General features: G+C 38.6%; 1 protein-coding gene and 1 non-coding gene across 5 annotated transcripts in view; both read right to left on the bottom strand.

Annotated features, from left to right (window-relative positions):
• The window catches only part of BICD1 (BICD cargo adaptor 1), a 250,083-nt gene that overhangs the window by 84,307 nt on the left and 150,586 nt on the right, over window positions 1-15,190 (bottom strand). The gene's annotated exons all lie outside the window — the stretch shown is intronic.
• TRNAC-ACA lies at window positions 14,200-14,272 on the bottom strand. Its single transcript has one exon. It is a non-coding gene; the product is annotated as a tRNA-Cys (tRNA).

Raw genomic sequence — 15,190 nt, 5'->3', positions numbered from 1 at the left:
TCAATTTGAAGATGACTGTCTGAACTGACTGTGCTGTTTCTGCATATGTCCCCTCCTTCTGTCTGTAAAAGCTCTTGCTCCAGTGGCTGCCACTGGGGGGAAATCAGCCCTTGGAGAGATGTCCGTCCTCCTCCCTACACCACCTGGAGGCATCTGAAATAAAGCAAACTTTCCTTTCCACCAACTTGGACTGTCTATTGGCTTTTGAGAGGTGAGCAGCTGGACCCTCCACATTCTTTCAGTAACAGATCGAGTTTTCCTGCAGCATGAATACTCCACATGATATCAGCAAATTGTGCTGGCAGTGTCCAGTACATATCAGATCCAGTAACAGAGATACTATGTTTCACAAAGTAGTATGCTCATTTGAAGTTCACTCAAGGAACTGTTGCTGCTGCTGCTGCTAAGTCACTTCAGTCGTGTCCGACTCTATGCGACCCTATAGACGGCAGCCCACCAGGCTCCCCCGTCCCTAGGATTCTCCAGGCAAGAACACTGGAGTGGGTTGCCATTTCCTTCTCCAATGCATGAAAGTGAAAAGTGAAAGTGAAGTCGCTTAGTCATGTCAGACTCTTAGCAACCCCATGGACTGCAGCCCACCAGGCTCCTCCGTCCTGTAAGTTACTTTTTAATCAGTGAAAGTGTGGCTTTGAGAGGTGGGTATTGCAACCAGGACATACTGACTCATTTTGGAATGAGCTTTTGCAGATATTAAAATACTGGGATCTTTTCTTCTTTCCATACTCAAACTTGAAGTCAGGAAACCATGATCATTTCCCAAAATAGTCTAGTTACCTCTTACTTACTACTTTGGTTTTTCTTTTTCTTTTTTTTTAATTTTATTTTATTTTTAAACTTTACATAATTGTATTAGTTTTGCCAAATATCAAAATGAATCTGCCACAGGTATACATGTGTTCCCCATCCTGAACCCTCCTCCCTCCTCCCTCCCCATACCATCCCTCTGGGTCGTCCCAGTGCACCAGCCCCAAGCATCCAGTATCGTGCATCGAACCTGGACTGGGAACTCGCTTCATACATGATATTTTACATGTTTCAATGCCATTCTCCCAAATCTTCCCACCCTCTCCCTCTCCCACAGAGTCCATAAGACCGTTCTATACATCAGAACATGGCTTTTCTTTTTAAAATTTCTCTTTTTTTTAATTTAACGATGCAAAACATCATAATGAATAATGGTATGACAGTTTTCTTTTCTGATAGTATCTCCTTATAATTATGAATATCCATGCTGCCCTGATTACACAATTACTGTAATAATTTATTAAATGGAAAAGGGAAATTTAGGAAAAGGGAAATGTACACTAAACAGATTTGAAATTTAGATTGTGCAATAAACATCAAGGCTCAATTGACAAATATTCCAGAGACAGTTCGATCTCTAGCACCTCACCTATTTCACCTCAACTTCACAGACTTTCTTGTGACCTTGCTGTAAAGAATAGCATCAATAGTTTCAAAATCATTGATTATAATAATTAATTTTAGTTTCTATTTCCAAGGGAACACCCTATATAAAGATTTTTAATGAGAAGAAAGACCATGAAAAGGAAAGAAGTGAACAAAAGTGGAAGTAATGGTATGTATTTAAAACAATTTTTAAAAATAGCAGTGAACACTGAAATAAAGAAAAAATTAGAGGAATGAAAAAGAAGAAGGGATTGAAAAATGACAAAATGTGAGATAAGTATCAGGGGGATAAAATCCTGAACAGAAAGGGAGGTATTGATGCAATTTATAACTTGATTGAAAGATACAAGTTAACCCTTCAGGGGGCTGAAGGTTATTAGAGACACTATTTATTTATTCCTTAAGTATGTGCATATAGTAGAGGCTGATTGATTCATCCAGATAGTTCTGAAACTTTTACAGGGTATCTGACTGGTCTGATTTACTTGCTTATTTTTGTTAATATGTGTGTGTGTGTGTGTGCGTGTGCACACACATGTGCTTGGCCACTCTGTCGTGTTCGACAATTTGCGACCCTACGGACTGTAGGCCACCAGACTCCTCTGTTCATGGGATTCTCCAGCAAGAATACTGGAGTGGGTTGCCAATTCCTTCTCCAGGGGATCTTCCCCATCCAGGGATCAAACCTGGGTCTCCTGCATTGCAGGCAATTCTTTACTGTCTGAGCCATTATAAAGCACTTTTATTACCCAGGAAACAAATAACCCAAACATTGGTAATAAAGAAGAAAGTTTAAACTAATAGTGAATATAGTTACTCAAATGAAGTTTTCAATATATAGAATAGTATGAAAAATAACACCTTCAGAAAAACAACTATTTTACAAAGAAGTGGGTGGTAGAGTAAAAATAGCTCTGGACCTGGATTTGAATGCTAGCTTACACCAAAAAATTTCCAGGACTTTCAATTTTCTTACCTCTAAAAACATAAAAATAGCTTTCTATTTCACTCCAGAGTAGTCAGAAATAATGAGAAAATATTTCTAAAAGCACTTTGTAAATTGTAACGAGCCATCCTACATCCTTATTAAGTGGTAGTTTTTTTAAAAGGTCAGTTAAATGCTTTTATAGAACAGTGTTGGAAATTCTTCAGAATGTCCTTTATCAATAACCATTTGAAGATTCTTCAAAAAAACCCCATCAACATGTAGATATGCTTCTAGCTCATCATATGAATAATTTAAAACGAGGAGATACTGATTTCAGACCCAGAAATTATAAAAATATATGCAATGAATAAAAATCTCACTCTCAACTTGTTCCATCCCTCCAACCCGCTGTTCTTAGTATCTTATGTATATTTGCAGTTTCTTTACATTTTGCTTATTTCAAACTGTATCTACAAAGCCAACTTGTTCCCACATGAGAATGAACATGGTTAACATAATTATATAATGGACTAATCATGATAAAATTATTTATATATACATATATGTGGTATATATATACATATATATCACATACACGTCTAGTGATATACATACATATCACTAGAATCCGTATCTCATATAGCATTCTTCAGTTACAAGCTAGAATTTATTTATTTAATAAGGACTTACATAATGTTTACAATGTGCCAAGACCATTCTAAGCACTTCAGAAATACAAAACTCTTTTGACTTTTAGTCTGCGTAACAACTCTATGAAGTAGAGCCCATTATAATCCCATTTTACAGCTAGGCTAATGGAGGCATGGGTAGGTTATATAATGATTTCCTCCAAGTTCAAGAATAAGTGCAGAGTCAGGAGTTCAATCTAGCTCTAGACCATGTGTTCTGAACCATTAAATTCTGCTTTCTTCTTTTTAAAAATGATGTTTTTTTATTTGGCTGCACTGGGGTCTTAGTTGCATGCTGTATCTTTAGTTGTGACATGTGAACTCCTAGTTGTGGCATGCGGGATCTACTTCTCTGATCAGGGACTGAACCTGGGGCCCCTGCACTGGGAGCATGAAGTCCCAGTTACTGGACCACCAGGGAAGTTCCAAGCCTAAAAACGGCTTATTAAGTGAACTGTTGCTTGAATGGCTTATGAGGGCTATTATGAACCAGATTATTGTAAATTCTCTAGGTTTTAGTTTCCTTCTATGAAATAAGGAATGAATAGAAATACAAATGCCTCAGTAAATTTGCTCCATTTTATAATAAGTTAGTGGATACTATTTCTGAAAAATAAATTACTTTATTATTTTCAACACATAACTTCTTGCAAAGAACTGATTCTAGAGACAATGATGTAATAGTAGCAAGAGGTGCCCAAGTTTTGACCATTCATTGTCTATTAAGTTTCAGAGTAAAACCTCTGACTGCTAAAGCAAAGCCATAACCTTGACCCTGACTGTTACAGTGTCTCCGGAATCTTTCCCTTCTGAAGGCTTTCAATATTCTGGGCTTGTGAGTACTATAGGCTAACTAATACTACAGGAATTCAGTTGTATATGTGCTTATTAAAATGTAAGTTCCAAACCCTGAAGTATAAGATGCCCGGCATTCTGCTTTTCAACATTTATATTAAAAGTCTAAGAAATTCGAGATATATATTTTTTTAGGTAATTATTAAAAGTGATCAATTTGCTACCATTACAATTTACATTAACCTTTCAAAAAGATGTCTCCTTACCAACATCTTCCTGGTACTGGCTTTTCCTTTTGTTTTGAAATAAGTGGAAACTGAACTTTGGAAAAACCTAGAGAAAGGAATTTTGCTATGGCAGGAGTGATAACTTGAGAGACAGGTGAAGACCTAGGTAGTGAAATTTAAAACTGATAAGGTCCAGGTGAAAGAGAAGTAATACTGGCAAAGAATATGGACTATTGTGTAAGGTTGGGGTTAATCGGTAGTTAAAGGTCACTCTTCGCTCATCTTCAGAGACCCCAGACAACTGCAACTGACCCTGGCCCCTAATAGGATGAACTAGTGACTAATTAGTGACTTACCAGTGACTTATAATGTGGTACTTAAACCTGAAACTCCCTTGACACACACTCTACTAGTTTGTCTCCATTACTTACAGAAAATTTATAAGCTGATGATTGGTACTTGGCTCCATGGGTTATATTTTCTAATTTTAGCTATTTATGAGCAGCTGGGTATAAAAGACTCTTCTGTAAAATTATGTGAAAACAGGTATCATGTGTGTATCTTAGTGGTTCACAACCTGAAAACAAAACACATCCAGTGGTATTAAGAAAGGGCCCTGCAGCTGCGCTGGAAGTCTCAGACCACTGTTTCCTCTCCTCTGCTGTACCTGTTCTTCAGTTGATCAAAGCTGAGGGAGAGCGGAATAAGTCATCCCAGTATATGCCACTTTGGAACGTGGATTATTTTGAGCTGAAAACAATAGGGATCCAGCAGACTTAGGAAGAGCTTTTAATCTGCCTCTTACTTGTTTAACGGAGAAGGCAATGGCACCCCACTCCAGTACTCTTGCTTGGAAAATCCCATGGAGGGAGGAGCCTGTTAGGCTGCAGTCCATGGGGTCGCTAAGAGTCAGACACGACTGAAGTGACTTAGCATGGCATTACTTGTTTAAAAAATTTAGATCGAGGGTTTAAATCAGGAAAACAGCTATTATCAGATATAACTTTTTGTATCAGAAAGATCTGTCTGCATGGTGCAGCAAACATTTGTTCATCAAACATTTGCTCTTCTAATCTTCTGTGAATTGTCTTCCTCCCCTTTGAAGTTCCAGACCCATAATTCCTCCTCCTGAGCTCAGGATGGTACAGAAGCTTTGATTATCTGGCTTCCAGGGAGTCTCATATTTTATGGCTTCTCCTTATGTCTTTTTTTTCTTAGGGATGGTCTTGATCACTGCCTCCTGTACAATATCACGAACCTCTGTCCATAGTTCTTCAGGCACTTTGTCTATCAAACTTAATCCCTTGAATCTATTTGTCACTTCCACTGTATAATCATAAGAGATTTGATTTAGGTCATACCTGAATGGTCTAGTGGGTTTCCCTACTTTCTTCAATTTAACTCTGAATTTGGCAATAAGGAGTTCATGATCTGAGCCATAGTCAGCTTCCAGTCTTGTTTTTGCTGACTGTATAGAGCTTCTCCATCTTTGGCTGCAAAGAATATAATCAATCTGATTTCGGTATTGACCATCTGGTGATGTCCACATGTAGAGTCTTCTCTTGTGCTGTTGGAAGAGGGTGTTTGCTATGACTGGTGTGTTCTCTTGGCAAAAATCTGTTAGCCTTTGCTCTGCTTCATTTTGTACTCCGAGGCCAAACTTGCCTGTTATTCCAGGTATCCCTTGACTTCCTACTTTTGCATTCCAGTCCCCTCTGATGAAAAGGACATCTTTTTTGGGTGTTAGTTCTAGAACATCTTTTATGTCTTAATAAACATTGGTGGTTGGGGCATAGACTTGGATTACTGTGATATTGAATGGTTTGCCTTGGAAATGAACAGAGATCATTCTGTCATGTTTGAGCTTGCACCCAAGTACTGCATTTCAGACTCTTTTGTTGACTATGAGGGCTACTTCATTTTTTTTTTAAGGGATTCTTGCCCACAGTAGTAGATATAATGGTCATCTGAATTAAATTCACCCATCACAGTCCATTTTAGTTCACTGATTCCTAAAATGTCAACATTCATTCTTACCATCTCCTGTATGACCACTTCCAATTTACCTTGATTCATGGATCTAACATTCCACATACCTATGCAAACTTGTTCTTTACAGCATCGGACTTTACTTGCATCACCAGTCATACCCACAACTGGGTGTTGTTTTCACTTTGGCTCCATCTTTTCATTCTTTCTGGAGTTATTTCTCAACTCTTCTCCAGTAGCATATTGGGCACCTACTGACCTGGGGAGTTCATCTTTCAGTGTCATATCTTTTTGCCTTTTCATACTGTTCATGGGGTTCTCAAGGCAAGAATTACATGCCACAAATTTGGAAAACTCAGCAGTGGCCACAGGACTGGAAATGGTCATTTTTCACTCCAATCCCAAAGAAAAGCAATGCCAAAGAATGTTCAAACTACCTCAAAATTGCACTCATATCACATGCTCAAAATTCTCCAAGCCAGGCTTCAACAGTACATGAACTGTGAATTCCAGACGTTGAAGTTTGATTTAGAAAAGGCAAAGGAACCAGAGATCAAATTGGCAATATCTGCTGGATCATCGATAAAACAAGAGAGTTCCAGAAAAACATCTATTTCTGATTTGTTGACTATACCAAAGCCTTTGTGTGGATCACAAAAAACTGTGGAAAATTCTTCAAGAGATGGGAATACCAGACCACTTTACCTGACTACTGAGAAATCTGTATGCAGGTCAAGAAGCAACACTTGGAACTGGATATGGAACAATGGACTGGTTCCAAATTCGGAAAGGATTATGTCAAGGCTGTATATTGTCACCCTGCTTATTTAACTTATATACAAGGTACATCATGTGAAATGCCGGGCTGAATGAAGCAAAAGCTGCAATCAAGATTGCAGGGAGAAATATCAATAACCTCAGATATGCAGATGACACCAGCCTTATGCCAGAAAATGAAGAAGAACTAAAAAAGCCTCTTGATGAAAGTGAAAGAGGAGTGAAAAGTTTAGCTTAAAACTCAACATTCAAAAAACGAAGATCATGGCATGTGGTCCCATCACTTTATGGCAAATAGATGGGGAAACAATGGAAACAGTGACAGACTCTGTCTTCTTGGGCTCTAAAATCAGTGCAGATGGTGACTGCAGCCATGTAATTAAAAGACACTTGCTCCTTGGAAGAAAAGCTATGACCAACCTAGACAGCATATTAAAAAGCAGAGACATTACTTTGCCAACAAAGGTCCATCCAGTCAAAGCTATGGTTTTTCCAGTAGTCATGTATGGATGTGAGAGTTGCACCATAAAGAAAGCTGAGTGCCGAAGAAATGATGCTTTTGAAGTGGGGTGTTGGAGAAGAGTCCTGAGAGTCCCCTGGCTGCAAGGAGATCAAACCAGCCAATCCTAATGGAAACCAGTCCTGAATATTGATTGGAAGGACTGATGCTGAAGCTGAAGCCCCAATACTTTGGCCACCTGATGCAAAGAACTGACTCACTGGAAAAGACCCTGATGCTGGGAAAGATTGAAAGCAGGAGGAGAAGGGGACTACAGAGGATGAGATTCTTGGATGGCATCACTGACTCAATGGACATGAGTTTGAGCAAGCTCCGGGAGTTGGTGATGGACAGGGAGGCCTGGCGTGCTGCAGGCCATGGGGTCACAGAGTCGGATACAACTGAGAGACTGAACTAAACTTATGATTTTCTTCTGTGAATCTGTCTTATGTCAACTTAATTATGAGACCTGCCATAGAACCTAGAAGGAAGGAGGGAAACTTTTTCTGCCCTATAGACTCATATATTGGAATGTTGTGAGTCCTTTCAATTATTTGACTCTGTGTAATTGCTGCAACTTCAGGAAAAGCCAACAGAAATAGAAATTGAGGCTAGGAGAGCAGAGTGCAATAATTATAAGTTCCAGCAACCATCCAGAAAGATACTGCACAGAAATCAAGGTGCAGACCCCCTTGCTCATACCCTGAACATTCAGATGAGAGTAAGCTGCTCAGTCATGAGAAGGCAGAGCATACTAGTCAGTCCTGAAAGGAAATAGAAGTGTCAAGGCTACAAGCTGCATCAGAAATTTTTGCCTTCCTAAGAGAGTACTCCAAGGCACACTCTGTAGCAGTAAGGAAATTCAGAATATTTTTCTATAAGCTTCATCTTTGCAGATAAGACTTCTAAAACCAAATAAACTAAGGCAAAATAAAACAAACATTTGAATACCACTCACTTAACAGAAATTCAGTTTATTCTATAAATATCTGAAAGATATACATACATTGAATAAATATATCCAATAATATTTTATCTTCTCAGTGTGTGTGTGAAGTCACTACAGTCGTGTCCAACTCATTTTGATCCTATGGACCATAGCTTTCCAGGCTCCTTTGTCCATGGGATTCTACAGGTAAGAATACTGGAGTGGGTTACCATTTCCTTCTCCATGGGATCTTCCTGACCCAGCAATCAAACACAGTGTCTCCTAAGGCTCCTGCATTGCTCCTTACCACTAGCACCACCTGGGAAGCCCTTCCTCTTGGCAGGTGAAGGTAAATAGATTCTAAGTCTTGTGGTTTTCTCTCTTTTATATAAAAGTAACAACTGCTTTGTTTTCACTGTTTATTTTACAATCACTCAAAGTGTATTTTTCAATCAATTACAGTACTACTGAAGTGGAAAATCTTGATTATTTAACATTTTAATAAAAGTTGTTTTCAGTTCAGTCAGTTCAGTCTCTCAGGCATGTCCGACTCTTTGCAACCCCATGGACTGCAGCATTCCAGGTGTCCTTATCCATCACCAACTCCCAGAGCTTCCTTAAACTCATGTCCATAAAGTCAATGATGCTATCCTACCATCTCATCCTCTGTCGTTCCCTTCTCCACCTGCCTTTAATTGTTCCCAGAACCAGGGTCTTTTTTAATGAGTCAACTCTTCACATCAGGTGGCCAAGAGTATTGGAGCTTCAACTTCAGCCTCAGTCCTTCCAATCAATATTCAGGACTGATTTCCATTAAGATTGGCTGGTTTGATGTCCTTGCAGTCAGGGGACTCTCAGGACTCTTCTCCAACACCCCACTTCAAAAGCATCATTTCTTCGGCACTCAGCTTTCTTTATGGTGCAACTCTCACATCCATACATGACTACTGGAAAAACCATAGCTTTGACTAGATGGATCTTTGTTGGCAAAGTAATGTCTCTGCTTTTTAATATGCTGTCTAGGTTGGTCATAGCTTTTCTTCCAAGGAGCAAGTGTCTTTTAATTACATGGCTGCAGTCACCATCTGCACTGATTTTGGAGCCCAAGAAAATAGAGTCTGTCACAGTTTCCATTGTTTCTCTCATCTATTTGCCAAGAAATGATGGGACCAGATGCCATGATCTTCATTTTTTGAATGCTGAGTTTTAAGTCAACTTTTTCACTTTCCTCTTTCACTTTCATCAAGAGGCTTTTTTAGTTCTTCTTCATTTTCTGGCATAAGGCTGGTGTCATCTGCATATCTGAGGTTATTGATAGTCCTCCCTGCAATCTTGATTCCAGATTGTGCTTCATTCAGCCCAGCATTTTGCATGATGTACCCTGCATCAGTTCAGTCACTCAGTCGTGTCTGACTCTTTGCGACCCCATGAACCTCAGCATGCCAGGCCTCCCTGTTCATCACTGACTCCCAGAGTTCAACCAAACTCATGTCCATTGAGTCAGTGATGCATTCCAACAATCTCATCCTCTGTCGTCCCTTCTCCTTCTGCCCTCAATCTTTCCCAGCATCATGGTCTTTTCAAATGAGTCAGCTCTTTGCATCAGGTGGCCAAAGTACTGGAGTTTCAGCTTCAGCATCAGTCCTTCCAATGAACACCCAGGACTGATCTCCTTTAGGACGGACTAGTTGGATCTCCTTGCAGTCCAAGGGACTCTCAAGAGTTTTAAGCCAACTTTTTCACTCTCCTCTTTCACTTTCATCAAGAGGCTTTAATTCTTCTTCACTTTCTGCCATAAGGGTGGTGTCATCTGCATATCTGAGGTTATTGATATTTCTCCTGGCAATCTTGATTCCAGCTTGTGCTTCTTCTAGCTCAGCATTTCTCATGATGTACTCTATATATAAGTTAAATAAGCATGGTGACAGTACACAGCCTTGATGTACTCCTTTTCCTATTTTGGATCCAGTCCGTTGTTCCATGTCTGTTGTGACTGTTGTTTCTTGACCTGCGTACAGATTTCTCAGTAGGCAGATAAGGTGGTCTGGTATTCCCATCTCTTTAAGAATTTTTCATAGTTTGTTTTGATCCACACAGTCAAAGGCTTTGGAATAGTCAATAAATCAGAAGTAGATGTTTTTCTGGAATTCTCTTGCTTTTTCTATGGTCCAATGGATGTTGGCAATTTCATCTCTGGTTCCTCTGCCTTTTCTAAATCCAGCTTGTAATCTGGAAATTCTTGGTTCATGTACTGCTGAAGCCTAGCTTGGGGGTTCTTGAGCATTACTTTGCTAGCATGTGAGATGAGTGAAGTTGTGTGTAGTTTGAACATTCTTTGGCATTGCCTTTCTTTGGGATTGGGATGAAAACTGACCTTTTCCGGTCCTGTGGCCATGAGTGTCATTTGCTGGCATATTGAGTACAGCACTTTCACAGCATCATCTTTTGGGATTTGAAATAGCTCAACTGAAATCCATCCACCTCCACTGTCTTTGTTTGTAGTGATGCTTCCTAAGGCCCACTTGAATTTGGACGCCAGGATGTCTGGCTCTAGGTGAGTGATCATATCATTGCAGTTATCTAGGTCATGAAGATCTTTTTTATATAGTTCTGTGTATTCTTGCCATCTTTTCTTGATATGTTCTGCTTCTGTTAGGTCCATACAGTTTCTGTTCTTTATTGTACCCATCTGTGCATGAAATGTCCCTTGATATCTCTGATTTTCTTGAATAAATCTCTAGTCTTTCCCATTCTTTTGTTTTCTTTTCATTGATCACTGAGCAAGGCTTTCTTATCTCTCCTTGCTATTCTTTGGAACTCTGCATTCACATGGATATGTCTTTCCTTTTCTCCTTTGCCTTTAGCTTCTCGTCTTTTCTCAGCTATTTGTTTTTAAAATAGTTGTTTTAATGCTTACAAATTACTTATAGACATAGGACAGAAATTTCTTGGGCATAAAAGAAAAGACAGCAAAAGAATGCTATGATTCAAACATATTCAACTAATATGTAATATTCATTGCTGGTAATTAAATATGGTACAAGTAGTTAAATAAAAAGAACTCGTAGTATATATTTTACTACAATATACACCAATAAATCTCTTTGGGATTAAGGAAGGAGATTAAGGAAATTAAAGTAGGTCATAGAAGTAGGAAATGATAGCTCTAGGCTTTGATCCAAGTACTCCACACCCTAATTCTGAGCTCTTCTCATTAAGACACCTTGACTTTGCCTTCTGGGTTCATGCCAAAAGCCAAAGAAAACAGACTGAAACAAAAAGAATAAAATATGCAAAGGGAAAACTAAGAATTCTCTCCAAATCAAAATGAATTTCTCATTTTCCAGGCCTCCAAACTCAGGAGAAGGCTGGGAGCACTATGAAATAGAGAACAAAGGGGCCATAGCCTTAAGTTCTGAGTGCTATCTAGTTTGGCTCAAAGTTTCAAAGGACATTAACTCAGGGACAAAATAGTATTTGGGGGATGAAAACATGATTTCCCTCCTTGGAAATTCAAAGTTCTGTACAGAGGCTCAAAGGATGGCTCCCATCCCCCAGCCCTGGGAAAGAATTTTAGAAAGATGAGTGGGCGTCTTCTTTTGGCACCTGATGGTCGGGGCTCCCTGCTGAGCAGTGTGCATGAGGGCTTCTGGCTGGTGAGTGACTAGTGTCTACATTGCTCTTAAAGACACGACTGGACACACTTCACACATAGGGTCCCTCTCAGTTTGCAGAGAAGAGAAGATTTTACACTGAACAAAGTCTAATAAGAAGGCCTTTCATAGACACACAAAAGCCAGTGATGTAGTTTTTTCTGCCCTGAATTTCAATTAGCATCCTAAGCAACAAACCTGAAAATGACAGAAATGTCTGCATTTAGTCTGTGGGTCCAAGCCAAAGATATAAAGTATATATTAAGAATCATGATTAGCCAAATGAATTCTCAGCATGTACATGAGAGGAATATTGCCTAAGAGCATTCTGTTGGAGTCTCATATTTTTTTAATCTTACCTAAAAACTCCTGATAATGCCCTTCTTTGTTTTACCTATTTAACATTTTACTGAGTTACATAGTGAGATAAAATATGTTTCCACTCATACTTTGTTTAATCAAAGTATGTGTGAGATATCTTTGATTCTTTAGTGGCACCTCAGTTATTTAATTCTACTCTTGTTAATGTTGTATACTTTCAGTAAAGTTCACATTCTCCAGAAACATTTTACTGATAGACTTTCAAAATAAAAAGTTTTCATTAAGTCAGAGCTGCTTTTTGTAAAGAATCAGCCATAACACAAATATGTTATCAGTTATATTCAGACTTTGAAGATATATTATATAATTTTATTACTATCCATATATTTTATTCATCATTATTTTAATATCTTTCATTAGTGAATTGAGGATATAAGTCTAAATAACAATATCTTGAAGCAATCACAATGGTAAATTAATATATTCCTGGGGCCCAAGATATGATTGGTTTAAAATAAGTCAATTTTAGGGGAACATAAAATTATACATCATTAAAAAAATCAAAGCAAATAATTTTAGCATGTATTCCTAATGAGTTACCAACCAGTGTCTCAGCCATCAGAGTTATGATGACACACAAAAGATACTTTTAAAGTGTTATAAACCCAGAGAATTTAATATTTCTCCATAAACTATTTACCGATCTCTGCTGATAAGTTTTTCTGTGTAATTTTTTTCTTTTGGATTAAGATCAAATTAGAAAGCTGTACTGACTAGTAAAAATGATTTTTTTGCATATGGAGAATATACTATTAAATTACTCAACTTGTATTTAGCGCCTATAATTAAGTCTGAAGAGAAATATGCTCTACATTTCAGTCTAAGAAGATAGTTTGCAGTAAAAAACCAACAATTCCTACTGTCAAAATCTGGGAGGACAGTATTCATATTTAAATTCCTTTAAAAAAAATCATGGCAACATTTACTTGAAGTCCAAAATATTATGTATTCATGTATTTATTTTCAATATTATATTTTAAATACATCTGCCTTTCTAATATAATATTCCATATTAATATATACACTACTGCTTAAATCTAGTAACATGAATTCTAGGGGAAAAGAAATAAATAATGACTACTTGAAATCATATTATTTGGTAAGACCTTAGTTGCCTGACCAGGGACTGAATCTGGGCCACAGCAGTGAAAGTGCCAAATCCTAACCACTAGACCACCAGGGAACTCCCAGTGATCTGTGTTTTAATAAGCAATTGTGATGCACCTTAAGTCTGACAACCACTAGTCCAGATAAAAAAGATCAATTCACAAAAGCTGAAGTTCATCCAGAAAACAAATGCTCATAGCAGGTTGGTCTATTATGTCATTATCAATGACATAAACAGGATAGACAAACAGACAGTGGAGCAAAATAGACAGCCTAGAAACAGACCACATTTATATTGAAACTTAATAAACAACAGAAATGTCACTGCAGATCAACGGGGGAATTATGGGCTACAAGAAAATTCAGAAGAACATATTTATGACTTTGCAGCACAGAATTTCTTCAATAAGAAACAAAGATGGCTTACTTGTAGAAGAAAAGACTGATATATTTGAAGTGAAGTGAAGTTGCTCAGTCGTGTCCAACTCTTTGCAACCTCATGGACAGTAGCCAACCAGGCTCCTCCGTCCATGGGATTTTCCAGGCAAGAATACTGGAGTGGGTTGCCATTTCTTTTTCCCGGGGATCTTCCCGACCCAGGGATTGAACCTGGGTCCCCGGCATTGTATGCAGACGCTTTACCGTTTGAGCCACTATTCATCAGTGTGAGTGAAATCGTTCACTTGTGTCTGGCTCTTTGCGATCCCATGGACTGTAGCGTACCAGGCTTCTCAGTCCATGGGATTTTCCAGGCAAGAATACTGGAGTGGGTTGCCATTTCCTTCTCCAGGGGATCTTCCTGACCCAGGGATTGAACCTGGGTCTCCTGCATTGTAGGCAGACGCTTTACCATCTGAGCTACCAGGGAAGCCTTCTTCTTGTAGAAGAAAAGACTGATATACTTAACTATACTAAAATTTAATATTTCTGTTCTTCTGAGTATCACTTACAATAAAGTTAATAAGACAAAAGTATAACTAGGAATATATTTCTCATACATATTGGCAAAGACTTGTATTTAGTATTTATTCAAATGCACAAGACACTGTTACAAGTGCTAGGAATGAGACAATCTGGGACCTGGGACCCTTTGCTGCAGTGCTGCAATGCTCCTACCTAGACACACCTCTCCTTTGGCACAAAATACAAGAAGTTATATGGGACTAAAAATAACTGCATGCATGTACAGTTAGATCAAATTTTGGACAAAAGATACAAAGAGACCAAAAAACCCAACTGTCACTTCTGAAGAGCCTGGAACAAAAGCAGAGGGTTGAGAGCAAAAGTGGGAGACTGCACATGTCTCCTGAACACGACACCACCTAAGGGGTAAGCAAATTACCTAAGCCACCCTCTAACCTGACCCCTGGACACACACACATACCCAGGAGCAGGCAAACAAGAGAATCTGTTACTTGTTCTTACTCCTTACTGCTGAAAAGCAGGGGCTCCAATAAAGCCTTGCCTGAATTTCCTGTCTGATTTCTGATCAATTTCTATTGATTAAGGAGGCCAAGAACCCTGGCCTTGCTTACAACAGACATAAGTTATGTAGTTTATTTACTTAAACTATATGTATATATTATACACATACATACATATACATGTATACAGGGACTCAGAAGAAAGTTTATATTGGGGAGGTCTGGACAAGAGGTATATGGATGGGTGTGTGTTAGTGCTCACACAGTATGGAGACCTTTGTCTCCATTAACATTTAGAGAACATCTACCATGGAAGAGACAATAAACATCCCAGCAGAAAGAATGCCTTATGTGTTGACATC

Source organism: Bubalus bubalis, chromosome 4 (genome assembly GCF_019923935.1).
Source record: "Bubalus bubalis isolate 160015118507 breed Murrah chromosome 4, NDDB_SH_1, whole genome shotgun sequence".
NCBI classification, from domain to species: domain Eukaryota; kingdom Metazoa; phylum Chordata; class Mammalia; order Artiodactyla; family Bovidae; genus Bubalus; species Bubalus bubalis.
Note: the sequence above shows the minus strand (reverse complement) of the source record. Positions and strands in the feature narration are given on the sequence as shown.